This window comes from Myotis daubentonii, chromosome 16 (genome assembly GCF_963259705.1).
Source record: "Myotis daubentonii chromosome 16, mMyoDau2.1, whole genome shotgun sequence".
Taxonomy (NCBI): domain Eukaryota; kingdom Metazoa; phylum Chordata; class Mammalia; order Chiroptera; family Vespertilionidae; genus Myotis; species Myotis daubentonii.
In genome coordinates, this window is record NC_081855.1 from 6,993,480 (window position 1) to 7,006,722 (window position 13,243).

Consider the following 13,243-nt stretch of genomic DNA (forward strand, 5'->3'; position numbering starts at 1 on the left):
ATGCAGGAGGCAAGCAATCCATGTGTCTCTCTCACATCGATGCCTCTCTCCCTTTCTGTCTCTCCCCGTCCCTTCAAGTTTCTCTAAAAATTCAGTGGAAAAATAACCTCTGGTGAGGGTTCACAAAACAAACAAAGCAAAACAAAGGAGCCTCCTAGTCCAGCTGAAGTGCCCAAAAAGACCAAGCTCAGTCAGCAACAGCCAAGTGACAGTGTCTCCCACTTAGAGCCCCAGAGCATGCCCACCCAGGGGAGCACCAGCAACGCCCAAGGACAGCCCGAAGGCAGAGACCTCAGCCCTGGACATGCTCACCAAGAAGATGCGGCTCACTAGGCGCATCACCAAGACTGAGTCTCTCATCCCCTCCACCAAGGCCAAGGGGAAGCATCCCCGCCACCATGGCTGGGCAGGTTCCTGAAGGGGCGGCAGACGGCACAGCCATAGAACAAGTGAGCCAAGAGCCCAGACAATGAGCATGGCCAGACCTAGGGAGACAGCTGCAGATCCCCAGGAAGACCACGTACAACCAGCTGAACCACATCCTCATCTCTGATGACCAGCTGCCAGAGAACATCATCCTGGTCAAAACTCTGATTGGCAGGAGCAGTTCCCCTCAGATACCCTGCAGGGGCTCATGCTGCCTGTGCTGTGCATCTGCTTCATGGCTGAGGTCCGGTGGCCTTCAGCTCCATCATCTGGTGGATACAGAGATACTGTAATGATAATTCCCAGCCCCTTAAGCCGCTGAAGATCCTGGTGGCAGGGGCACAGCACTACTTCAGCGCTGTGCTGCGGGTCTTCCTGGAGCTGCTGTCCTACAAGATGCTCGGCTGGCTGGGCTATGTGCACTTCCTGGTCATCCCGCTGGGTTCCAATCCTGTGGCCAGGTACCTGGGCTCCATGCATTACCGCTACCACAGCTTCTCCCAGGACCTGGCCTGATGGGACCTGTTCCATAGTCTGGAGGCCCAGAGCGCCATACAAGACACACTGGACATCGTGACGAGAATCGCGCAGTACATCACGGGAACATCTGTTCCTCTCAGCTTCCCATCGAGGAAGCCCTGATCTCCTACAAGCAGAAGAGACCCAATGAGGATTCCTTATAGTTCATTCTTTTCAGGGAGGCAGGAGAAAGTTGGGACAGTGCAACAGTCCTCAGACACGTCGGGAGACTCAGATGATGGACCCCCTTGCGCTGCAGCGTGCTTTTATCCTTCCCTTTGTCCCTACCTCTGTTCACCAATGATGCCTTGTCATCCCACTCATCTTGTCAGTGAGTGGGGTTTGTCCTCCCCCAGCCAGGGCGATGGCACCAAGCTGATGGAGCGGCAGGTGGATTGCTGGACGGCAGCCCAGCCCACAGACAGGAAGAAAGACTTGAAGAAGAAAGACCTGCCTACCGCCAACAACACTCTCAAGTGCACCTTCCAGTCTCTCCAGGTCAGCAGGCTGCCCAGCAGTGGCCAGGCCAAAGCAACACCCACCATGTGCATGACAGTACTCACCAAGGAGAAGAAAAAGAAGGTGTTGTTTTCACCCAAGAAAACCAGGACAAGGCATGGAGTCCAAAATCCAAAAGCCAGTGCTTGGAGGCATAAGCCACCTGGTCTGCAGGGCGAAGCAGCAGGAGAACATTCTGCGGGTCCTCATCAAAGGTGTGGTGTGGAATGAAGTTCTTCCAGCTGGCAGCCCAGGGTCCTTCCACATCCAGCACTTCCCCATGTGCATCTCCAGACATTCTGACTCCACCTTCCAGCCCTGCCTGCGACCCTGCAGATGCCAAGCACAGGAGGGCCCACCTGCTTTTCAGTTCACCTTTCAGTTTAGTACAGAAACCGACCCTGGAAACACAAAGAGAAACCGTCTTAAGTACAAAAGTGCTCACTACCCGGAAGCTAATGTGCAGCCCCCATTGGGAGCCCAACTGCTCTGCTGATTAACCAGAACTCTCTGGGGGTCAGGCGGGCAGTGCTGAGCTGGAGAATCATGGAAGGTGAGTTTTGGCCTCAGGGCCCCTAACTCTCCCAGTGAGAAGGGTTCTCCCTTCTCCACCTGCCCTTCCTGGAAGTCAGGACTCTGCCTCCACAGGACTCAGAGCTGGTGGTCAGATGCCAAGGACTGGCCTCCCATTGCGGGCATCCTGAGCAGAACATGGAGGCCAGTCAGCCCAGCCCTGGGCCCCAGCTGCCAACCCGCCAAGTGGCCCCACACCATCCACTCGTGCTTTCCTAAAACAATAGGTGTGTGGTGCAGACCCCCAGGCACACCGGCTAGACAAACTGGTGCAATACCAGCTGCCCGCCTTCCTGAGCAGGGACTATGCTTTCGCCCTCATCTCTCTGTGTTATGACAGAACATTTGTTCCACCCAATAGGTGTGGGTCCACCTATTTACCAGGTGAGCACCCTGTCCCTGCACAGCACAGTGGTCGCGCGGGACCCTGCTTGCTGGGAGTATTCAGGGCACTTGATGTCTCTGAGTGCTTGTGCCTCTAACCACAGGGTGAACCTAGGGCAGTAATGGCGAAACTTTTGAGCTCTGCATGTCAGCATTTTGAAAAACCCTAACTTAACTCTGGTGCCATGCCACATATAGAAATTTTCGGATATTTGCAACCATAGTAAAACAAAGAGTTATATTTTTTAAAATTTTTTAAATATATTTTATTGATTTCCCCCAGAGAGGAAGGGAGAAGGATATAGAGTCAGAAACATTGATGAGAGAGAAACATCGATCAGCTGCCTGCTGCACATCTCCTACTGGGGATGTGCTCGCAACCCAGGCACATGCCCCCGATCAGAATCGAACCCGGGACCCCTCAGTCCACAGGCCGACGCTCCATCCACTGAGCCAAACCGGCTTTGGCAAGAGTTATATTTTTGATATTTATGTTATATACTAAAATGCTATGTAACAAAGAAAAATCAACCAATGAGTTTGCATGCCACCTCTGACACATGTGTCATAGGTTTGCCATCACTGACTTAGGGTCAAGCTCACAGGTTTATTGTAGAAAGTCAGTGGGGTCCTCCCTGGAAAGTGCTCTCTGGGTGCCTGGACAGTGGAGAGGTCTGCTGCACGGGCTGTGGTTGAGCTCATTGGCCATTTTCTCTGCCTCATGACAAAGCCTCGGCCTCATTTGATTCTCTACAAGGCCTTGGGCTAAGCTCTTTTCTCCTTAGATACAGATCGGAGATTCTATGAGGGGTCGGTGTCCTGGGTGAAGCCAGAACCAAAAATCCCAGAACTGAGCCATGTGGCCCCATGCTAATTTTATTCTTGACTAAAAGATTACAGAAAAAGAGTGGAAAAAATCTAAAATATTAGTGTCAGCACTGTGTAGTGGATGAGGGTAGGGGAATGAAATACAGGAGGGCATATTAAAGAGCATGTCTTGCTGAGGAAAATATATATATGGGTAATAAACCACAGGGATACGTTTAACTGCATGTATTTTAAGTTAAGGGAAAGCACCTTGTCTTGCAAAATAGAATTCATTAATTTTAACTCTGCCTCCTGAAATAGGACCTATTAAATGAGAAGCAATAAAGGATTTTTTTAAAATAAGAAGAAAATTTGACAAATGGAAGTTATTGTTTGCTTTGTTAGACATATTATATCAGACTAACAGAAAATATCCAGTCTTTTAAACAAAATAAATCATTACCACATACTATGCTACATAGGAAATCTCAATAAATACCAAAGAAGATATATATGTATTTTCTCCATTGATATGTTCATGAGCCATCATGCATGATACCTACATATTCTCTAACCATAATACACTAAGGTAAGAAGTTAATAATAAAGAATAGCTTTAAAATCACTAAATATCTGGCTACTAAAGTGCTGCCTCAGGACTCACTGAAACAAACCCTCAGAGTTGGATCAGCTCAGAAAAGAAACATAAAGAACCATGTGAGTAACAGAAATGTATCCAGAAAAGAAACACGTATCTGGGAGGCCAACTGCAGCTTGCTGTGATAGGTAACTGACATGCATCATGTAAATCAATGCTTTAAAAACACACACAAAATGCCCTGGGTAGTTCCTAACTAACGCTTAAATCTAATAACTGCAAGAATCTCTTCTCCATCTCAGCGATGGGAGGTTCAGAGCCTGATGAACCACGGGAGGGGCACGGGGAGGAGAAACCAAGCTGTTACCATTTTGAAACCAAGTTTCATCTGAAGGGGATGCAAGCATGAGCTGTCACTTCTTGGAAGAAGAAGGAAAGCCTTTCACGCGGACTTAGGGGCTAGGACCTGGTGTTCCACTCCATCTTGGCCAAGTACTCCCGAACCAGCCCTGTCTTGTGGATGATGCCTCGTTTCAGTCTCTCCATCGCGCTCTTGCTGCCCGCGTACGTGAGTCAGATCTCCTTCCCTAGTTCTTCGATGATGACCAGCAGCTCAGCATATTTGCTCTGGGGCGCCTGGCTGTTCTCTGTTCCCTGCGTGTTAGAGATGTTGGTCCTAGTCACTCAGCAGCTGGCGGTACTGGGAAGACGTTGCCATGCTGGTGGAAGGCGGGTGAACGCTCCCAGAGGCCTTGATGGAGGTGGCGGGCATGTGCATGGTCAAGTTTGATTTGTAAGACATCCCCCCCTCTGCCCCCTGCCTCCCGCTGCGGGGCGCAGGCCCCATGAGACGGCACCGGCAGCGGTGGCAGTGAGGCCAGGCGGTGGCGAGGTGGGCCTGGGGTCTGTGTCCCTGTCTGTGTCCCTGCCCAGCTCCCACACACTTTTTGTTGTTGACAGCTCGAGCGCACTGGCAAATATGGCTGTCCCCTCACCCTGACACTGCCGCAGTATCATGATCTTTCAGTTTCTTGATGTTCTGCTTGTGCTGCTCAATGTCTTTCTGCAGACACTCAAATCTCCTTTTTATGATGAGGGATCTCTTCTTCATGTGGTTTCTTCAAGGCTGCCAGCTGTTCTTTAATCCGCTCTGGGAAGTATCCTTCCTCTTCAGCCTTCTGTTTTTTTTGTGAAGGTCCCAATGGCTTCCCTGATTGCGCCTGCATTGGAGCTGAAATTATCTGACCATTGCAGCCAAAGCCTCTGGCTTACATGGCCCTCACCCCCCACACTTGGAGCCGCAGATGTGCCACCGACGCAGAGACTGCCCTGGTTGTCAGTGCCGCGCAGTTCCGGACTACCCCACTTAGTTTTAAATGCAAACCTGCCTTGGACAGGCCTTGAAGGTCTTTTTTCCATGGCGATCACGGGGTAGCAGGCCAGCCAGCACCCACAGGCCCAGGGGTCCAGGGGTGCCGGCTGGCCTGCGCCGGGGCTCTCTCTGCCTCCAATCCACAATGCAATCACCAATCACCGGCCGCCTTTGCCCGCCCCCACCTCTTGCCTGCCGCCTGGGTTTCAGATCCCTTTCACCTCCCAGCATTGAGGTTACATATGCAAATTACCGGCCATCTTTGTTGGCGGTTAAACGCCATCATGGCTGCCAGTTAATTTGCATATCACCCTGATTAGCCAATGGGAAGGGTAGCGAAGTTACAGTTAATTACCATGTTTCTCTATTATTAGATAGCATGAGAAATATATATTGAGTGCCTACCACATGCCAACTCTTTATGTTAAGCACTTTATTATTATATTTTATCCTTGCAACTCATTTTTTCATAACATTATTTTTATTGTTTTATTGCTTAAAGTATTACAAAGGGTACTACATATGTGTCCTTTTTTTTGCCCCTGGCCTTGACAATCCCCTGGCCTCTCCTACACCCCAGTGTCTTATGTCCATTGGTTATGCTTATATGCATGCATACAAGTCCTTCGGTTGATCTCTTACCCCCCTCCCTCCTGCCCCCCAACCCTCCGTGGCCTTCTCCCTGCACTTTGACAATCAGATTGAGGCAGCTCTGCCTCTGTATCCATTATTGTTCATAAGTTTATAATGGTCTTTATTATCCATGAATGAGTGAGATCATTTTTCCCGTGAAAAGAACAAGTCGTAAAGAACTCAGCTAACATGCCTGAGGTTTTAATGCAAGTGGCAGTGCCATACTTATCACTAAATTTTTTCTTTGTCAATCCTCACCCAAGGGTAAGTTTCCCTGGCCCAGACCAAGGCCAAGGATCTAGCCTGCAACTGACGCAGTTAGCTTGACTGGAGTCAAACCCAACACCTTTCAGTACACTGGTTCACAACTCTTACAGGCGCACAGTTCTATCTCTTTCTCTCACTCACAGGCTGCTCTAATTTAATTGAAAACATCCAGAATTTTTTTTCTGGTCACTAGTAAAAATAATCTTATTAAACTCACTGAAGTCACATGTCCACATACAACCATCATCACTGTGGTCTAGACAGTTACATATGCTGATACCTTCACTCTGGGGCCCTGAATAACAACCCCCAGAAACAGCTGGATTTGGAAATTGGCAGATGTTAGAAAAGGGAAAATGGAAGTCATGTCCACCACAGGCCATTGTCAAATAAATACTTGACTTCTGGTTTTCACTGTGAAGTCCTAACTTCCATCCTTATAAGAGGGAAAAAAAAAAAGAGAATAACAATCTGAAAAACAGGAGCTCTTGTTAAATCCATCTGAAATTAACTATGACTATGAAATTAGCCTTTGCTGCTGCAAACCATGGAGATTTAGGGCTCTGTTAGAACAACACAACCTAGCCCAGCCGTGGGCAAACTACGGCCCGCGGGCCGGATCTGGCCCATCCGGCTGTTCTATCCTGCCCATGGATCCGAAAGAGCGTAGGGTTCTCTTGCTCTCCCCTCCACTCCTTCACCAGCAGCAGTGTTAACATGGCAAAGTCGGGAAACACAGCCGCAGCTCCTTTTTCTGAGTGGGCATATTTAGATCCGCCCATTCAGTAGAAGGAACAACCTCTCAATCTTCCAGTGGCTCCTTGTAATTCCCACGGACGCGTCTCCCGACATCACCCTGGGAATGCATAGACACGTTATCGTGGTGATGTAGGGAGACACGCCCCTGGAGAGCACAGTATCAGAGCCTTTCTGAGGTAAGATTAAGAGCTCTACTCAAACACAATTTTTTCCTGTTCCCACATTCTCTACATCACAATGACTTGTTAATAAAACAACAAAGACTTTCAGCTGTAAAAATGCTTGCTACAGGGCATTTGTGTTAACATGCACCACTGCACATTAGCATCAACGCAAACATGATGGAAACCTATGTACCCTGCATTAACCCTAACTGCGCTGCATTGCAGTACTGCACCACACTGCCATGGCAGCATGGCTAGTGTGAACAAACCCTAATTCAGTGGGTTGAACAAAAAGATTGTATAGAAATGTGATGAACTAAAGATTTTATTACAAAATCGCTTAATTTCAGGGTTTCAGAAGCAATTGGACAAATGAAAAACTGAAAATCAAATGTTCATATCTAATACTTGGATGAAACCCTTTCCTGGTAATGACAGCCTGAAGTCTTGTACTTATGGACATCACCAGATGCTGGGTTTTCTCCTTTGTAATGCTCTGCCAGGCTGTCACAGTAGGGGTATATATATAAATATCCTGCCATTTCCAGCTTTTAATAAGAAAAACTGTTGCAATGGGCATTTAAAAGCGGCACTTGGTTGTTTTTATAGAGTCCAGTGGATGCAATCTGACATTATAATGGGCTCTTTCACACTATGTGCACTGTGGCTGTTTTTTGTCAGTAACGGAAGTGCTAGTGGTAACTACTGGTTACCCATGTTTTGCACTGCCCTAGCACCTCCCATACAAGTGTGTCTGGAAGACACAGCAATGTGCAGCTATGTGTGTTATCATAAACAAAGGGCCTGTGTGAAAGATACACAGGTTTCCTATGGAGGAAAGGGGTTGTTCTCTATGGTCAGGGTGTGCCTCTGTCCCATGTATGAACTTTTTCAGATGATTTTGTTATATATATATATTTTTTAGAAGACCAAAAATGTTATAGTAGAGCAAATTTAATCACTTGTTTTTATACTTTACTGTCTTATTTTAGTAAAGAATTTAATAAGAAAACGTTACTGTTGGTTTTAGCCCAATATTAAACATGAATGGACCAAAGAAAAGGAAAGTGGACAGTGAATGCCGAGTGTTTAAGAGGGAGTGAACAACAAAATATTTTTTCACAGAAGTCCAATCAATGCCAGTATGTCTGATATGCCAGGAAACACTTGCAGTCTTCAAAGAGTACAATCTCAGCCGTCACTTTGCCACAAAGCATGGCAACTATGCTAGCAAGCAGTGACCTCAAGAACGGGAGGCTACTGCACAGAGGTTGATGGCTAAATTACAGGCTCAGCAAAATGTCTTTCACAGACAAACTGCAATTCAAGAGACAACTACCAAAGCAAGTTTTATGCTATCATTCAAATTAGCAAAAGCTAGCAAAGCTCTCTCTGAAGGCGAGTTTTTGAAAGAATGTATGATAGAGACAGCAGGTCTCTTGTGTCCAGAGAGCAAAGGCAAGTTTGAAAAACTCAGCTTATCGCGCAGGACAGTGACTCGTCGAGTGGAACTGATTGATGAAGACTTGGCCAGCAAGTTAAATAGTAAGGCAGAGTTCTTTAAGTTTTATTCACTAGCATTGGATGAAAGTAATGACGTAAAGGACACTGCTCAGCTCTTAATTTTTATCCGAGGGATTAGTGACAATTTTGAAATTACGGAGGAGTTTTTAGCCATGGAGCCACTGAAAGGAAAAACACGGGGAGAGGACTTGTATGACCGGTGTCTACTGTCATCGAGAAAATGAAGCTACCATGGAGTAAACTTGCTAATGTCATGACAGATGGATCTCCAAATTTAACTGGAAAAAATGTTGGACTGCTAAAAAGAATTCAGGATAAAGTGAAAGAGGAGAACCCTAACCAAGATGTTATTTTTCTTCACTGTATTATTCACCAGGAATCATTGTGCAAGACTATATTACAACTTAATCATGTTGTTAATCCAGTCGTAAAGCTTGTTAATTTCATTCGAGCAAAGGGACTTCAGCACCATCAGTTTACTAAGTTTCTGGAGGAAATTGATGCGGATCACCACGACTTATTTTACCACTATCGTGTCCGCTGGTTGAGTTTGGGCAAAGTTTTCCAACGAGTGTGGGAGCTCAAAGAAGAGATTGGTGCATTGTTGAAATTAAAGGGGAAGTCTGACGAATTTACTGAGCTGAGTGACAAGAATTGACTGTGTGACTTTGCATTTGCTATAGATATATTTTCACATTTGAATGAGCTAAATGTGAAGCTACAGGGAAAAGATCAGTATGTACATGGCATATACACTAATGTGAAAGCCTTTAAATCGAAGCTGATTTTCTTTTCCAGACAAATTTCAGACAAAGTCTTCACTCATTTTGCCACACTAGCCACACAGAAGGAGACCATCCAAAACGTGAAGAAATACAGCAAATCACTGGATGACCAGAATGCAGAATTCTGTTGTTGGTTTTCTGATGTTGAAAAAATTGACCAGTCACTTCAACTGGTGGCCTGTCCTTTGTCACAAAACCCTGAAACAGCACCAGAAGAGGTGCAACTGGAACTCGTCGACCTTCAGTCTGACTTTATCCTAAAGGAGAAATTCAGCTCTCTTGAACTAAGAGACTTTTATGCTTCACTTAATGAAGCCACTTTTCCAAACATCCGGAGGATGGCACAGAAGACACTGGTGCTGATTGGGTCAACCTATGTTTGTGAGCAGACATTTAGCGTCATGAACATCAACAAAGCCCCTCACAGATCCAGCTTAACTGACGACCACCTCAGGTCTATCCTGAGAATAGCCACAACAAAACTAACTCCAGACTTTGATGCATTAGCTAAAAAAGGAGACCAACAACACTGTTCCCACTGAAGTTGATGTTTTAAAGACCAAAAACCTTTCAACCCAGTCTACATTGCCATCTACAACTACGTCCCGGGCATAATTTAGAAGTTGCACCAAAGAAAATGTTTAATTTACTGTTTACACATTTTGTTCTTTTCTATTTGTTTTAGTTTTAAATTATTTTATTATATTTAAGTTTAATTTGAAAGGCTTTTATACCTTTCCTTTGTTAGGCAATTTTATTTGCCTTTGCCATCTTCAATATAAGGTATGTTATTGTGCTATGATTCCTCCATTTTTTGAAGTTTCAAATTATAATAATTAGTGTTTACATTCTTCTTCTTAAAATGTTTGAATTGAATAAAACTATTGAAATAAAAATAAAAAAGACCGTACCCTTTTATGTAATGATGTTTACTTTGAATTTATATTAGTTCACACAAACACTCCATCCATGCTTTTGTTCCGGCCCTCCGGTCCAGTTTAAGAACCCATTGTGGCCCTCGAGTCAAAAAGTTTGCCCACCCCTGGGCGGGAGCATTCCACTTCCCAGGTGGAAAACAAGTTCATGGGCACCTGTGTGTTGAATGCAGCAGGCATGCTGTCCAAGCCAGCGGCCGCCGAGGTGGTGGTCTGATTTCTATCCTGTGTTGGGAGAGGGGTACATGCCATCAGAGGCAGCTCATAAACTGCCAGGTGGGCTGGGGGCTCCAGCTCAGACTGAGTCCCAAGCACTCAGTGATTGGTGGCAAGAGGTGGGACAGGAGTGATCTCAGGACGAGATGCTAAACTGGCAGCCTTGCAAACTCAGAGACCTAAAGTAACCACAAAGGATGGTCTGAAATTAAAGTGTGGTGGTTTGGTTTTGTTTTTTAACTAAAAGCAGCTTATGGTGGGTACTAGTGTCCTAGGCCAGTGGTCGGCAAACTGCGGCTCGCAAGCCACACGCGGCTCTTTGGCACCTTGAGTGTGGCTCTCCCTAAGTCTTAGGAGTACCCTAATTAAGTTAATAACAATGTACCTACCTATATAGTTTAAGTTTAAAAAATTTGGCTCTCAAAAGAAATTTAAATCATTGTACTGTTGATATTTGGCTGTTGACTAATGAGTTTGCCGACCACAGTCCTAGGCTGTCATCTTCCCTAAAATAAAGTCAATCTTTATCTTAACTGAGCCTGTCTATTGTCTTTTTGCATCTATGACAACATATTTTTGGAATGTCAAAGAAATTTTCCTTTTTATTCAGACCCTCAGAGCATAGGCACTGCTCTGCTCTCTGCAGAGACCACACATCCCCTCATTGTTATTGAGTTCATTGTTGACTGTTAACTGTCCCATACCCACCTAAGTGAAAGAAGTGCATGTCTATCATTTTACCTTTTTTCCAGGCCCGGAGATTTCCCTGCTGTGCTTCCTCCTGCTTCCCTCATCTATCAACAATGAATTTCATAAAACCACACGTCTCCACTTTTGATTGTAATGTATAGAATCAAGTGCAAAGCTGCCATTCTCCAGAGCATTACTATTTCATTTGGTTGAGATTTTGCTTCACTGCAATTGTCTACACTTTGGCTCAAATAAATTCACAAAAATTCTGCACAGGTTTCCACGTTTTCTACATGGACAAGAGGAAAGGTTCTCGGAAGGCAACAGAGACTTGGAGGTGAGTTATGAAGAGACACACTGGTATCTTAGTCATTTCCTAGCAGAGGATGGACAGCACCTCCCTGTGTTAACAAGGTCACCCTGGGATTTCTGACAGAGCATCCCATTCTAAGATGGGAACACAGAGGGTTCCTGGGGTGGAAGGGCCTGGATATTAGGACAAGTGTGGCGTTCAGGGCAGCACCGTTGACAAGACAACAGGAGGGGGTCACGTCCAGGTCCCATAGAAATGAACAGCTGCATCGCCAGCCCTGATAACAGGTCCCCCCTTTGGAATGTTGTACATCCCAGGGAAGCCCCAGCTCCTGACCTGTAGGGGACACAGGGATGTGGTCCTCAGGGCAGCAAAGGGCAAAGCAACAGACTTGGTACCTTGAGCCCCATGTCCTTTTGGGAAAAGCATCCCCACTAATCACCATGATGTGTAAGAGTGGGAGAAGGGTGTAAGGCTTGTCAGGCCAACATGGACACTTGGAGATGGGCATTAAAAAGGGAAAATCTGTAGAAAAATGCAAAAAACACTCTTGACTGAACATGGTGGGAAATGGTACAGAGTCTCTCTTCTGATATTCCTAAAACTTTGTGGGCAGTGACTTTCATCTCATCTGAAAGGGACTGGACAGTTAGAGTGGGTTGTGGGGAGGATACGGGCCCCAGATTCCTTTGGAAATTGGACTCTAGGAGGGACCTAGGGGAGTAGCAGGGCAGCTTCTGGAACCTCGGGCTCCCTTTGACTATATGGGACCCTGGAGTCTGGGTCACCTCAGCACCTGCACTCACCCTGCGGCCATGCTGCACGCTGGAAGATGTATGGGCACCTGTGCCTCCTCCAGGGGCATGGAGTAGAGGACCCCATCAGTCAGCTCCTCTCTGTTCTCCTGTGCCGAGCTCAGGACTGGAAAGTATAAAGACAGTTCCCAGTCACCAGGAGGAAGGCCTCGGATCCCTGTTTTGTTGGTTCTCTACCCCTGTAATCCTCCACTCCAGACACACACATACAGTGTGATCTGCTGAGACCTCCACTGCAGAGGAAAAGGTGTGACAGCCTGAGGGCTAGGATTCCCATTGGCATAGATAAGGAACCCCTCTGGAACCCCATCTCCACCTGCCTTCCCTGTCCTGGGGTCTGATCACAGCAGGACCTCTAGGGGATCCACTGCCCAGAAAGCTGTTCCTGCCCCTGGTTTCTCCCTACAGGTCCCTCTTTGCAACACATTAAGGGGAAGGGATGTGGGCTGCACAGGGAGCATGGTGGGGGGATGTGGGTAGGGGGGTAAATAAGGGTGTGAATACCAGGAGGCACAGACAATGGGAGCTGGACAAAGGGGGCCATCCTGTGGGAACTAAAAAACATCCTTCCCCAAGGTGTGGGAAAGCCACTGACAAGTTTTAAGCAGTAAAGTGCTGTTATGTTCTTGCTTTAGGATGGTCACTGGCCGCAAAGGGTGGAGAACAGATTGGTGTAAAGCAACGCTGAGTGAGTCAGAGAAATCAGTTGGGAGGCTGACCATCACCCTAGTGAAAGGGCGGTGGCCAAAACGAAGGTAAAGCCAGTGGCCAGAGAGAGATGGACAGGTGGGAGAGTTCTTTACGAAATAAGAAACAGGACTTGGCGGTAACCGCAGTGGGAGAAGAGCTGAGGATATTCGCACTCCTGCTTTTGCAAATGGGCGTGTGAAGAGGAGGCAGCTGAAACATTGAGTCGGGGTGGGTAGGTGAGGAGAGACTAACCATGCTTTGAGGGAACCGCCTCT

At 46.7% G+C, this 13,243-nt stretch overlaps 1 pseudogene; it reads right to left on the minus strand.

Annotated features, from left to right (window-relative positions):
- Positions 1–4,264: 4,264 nt before the first annotated feature.
- LOC132219355 (cyclin-dependent kinase 2-associated protein 1-like) lies at positions 4,265–4,607 on the minus strand (annotated as a pseudogene).
- Positions 4,608–13,243: the final 8,636 nt, after the last annotated feature.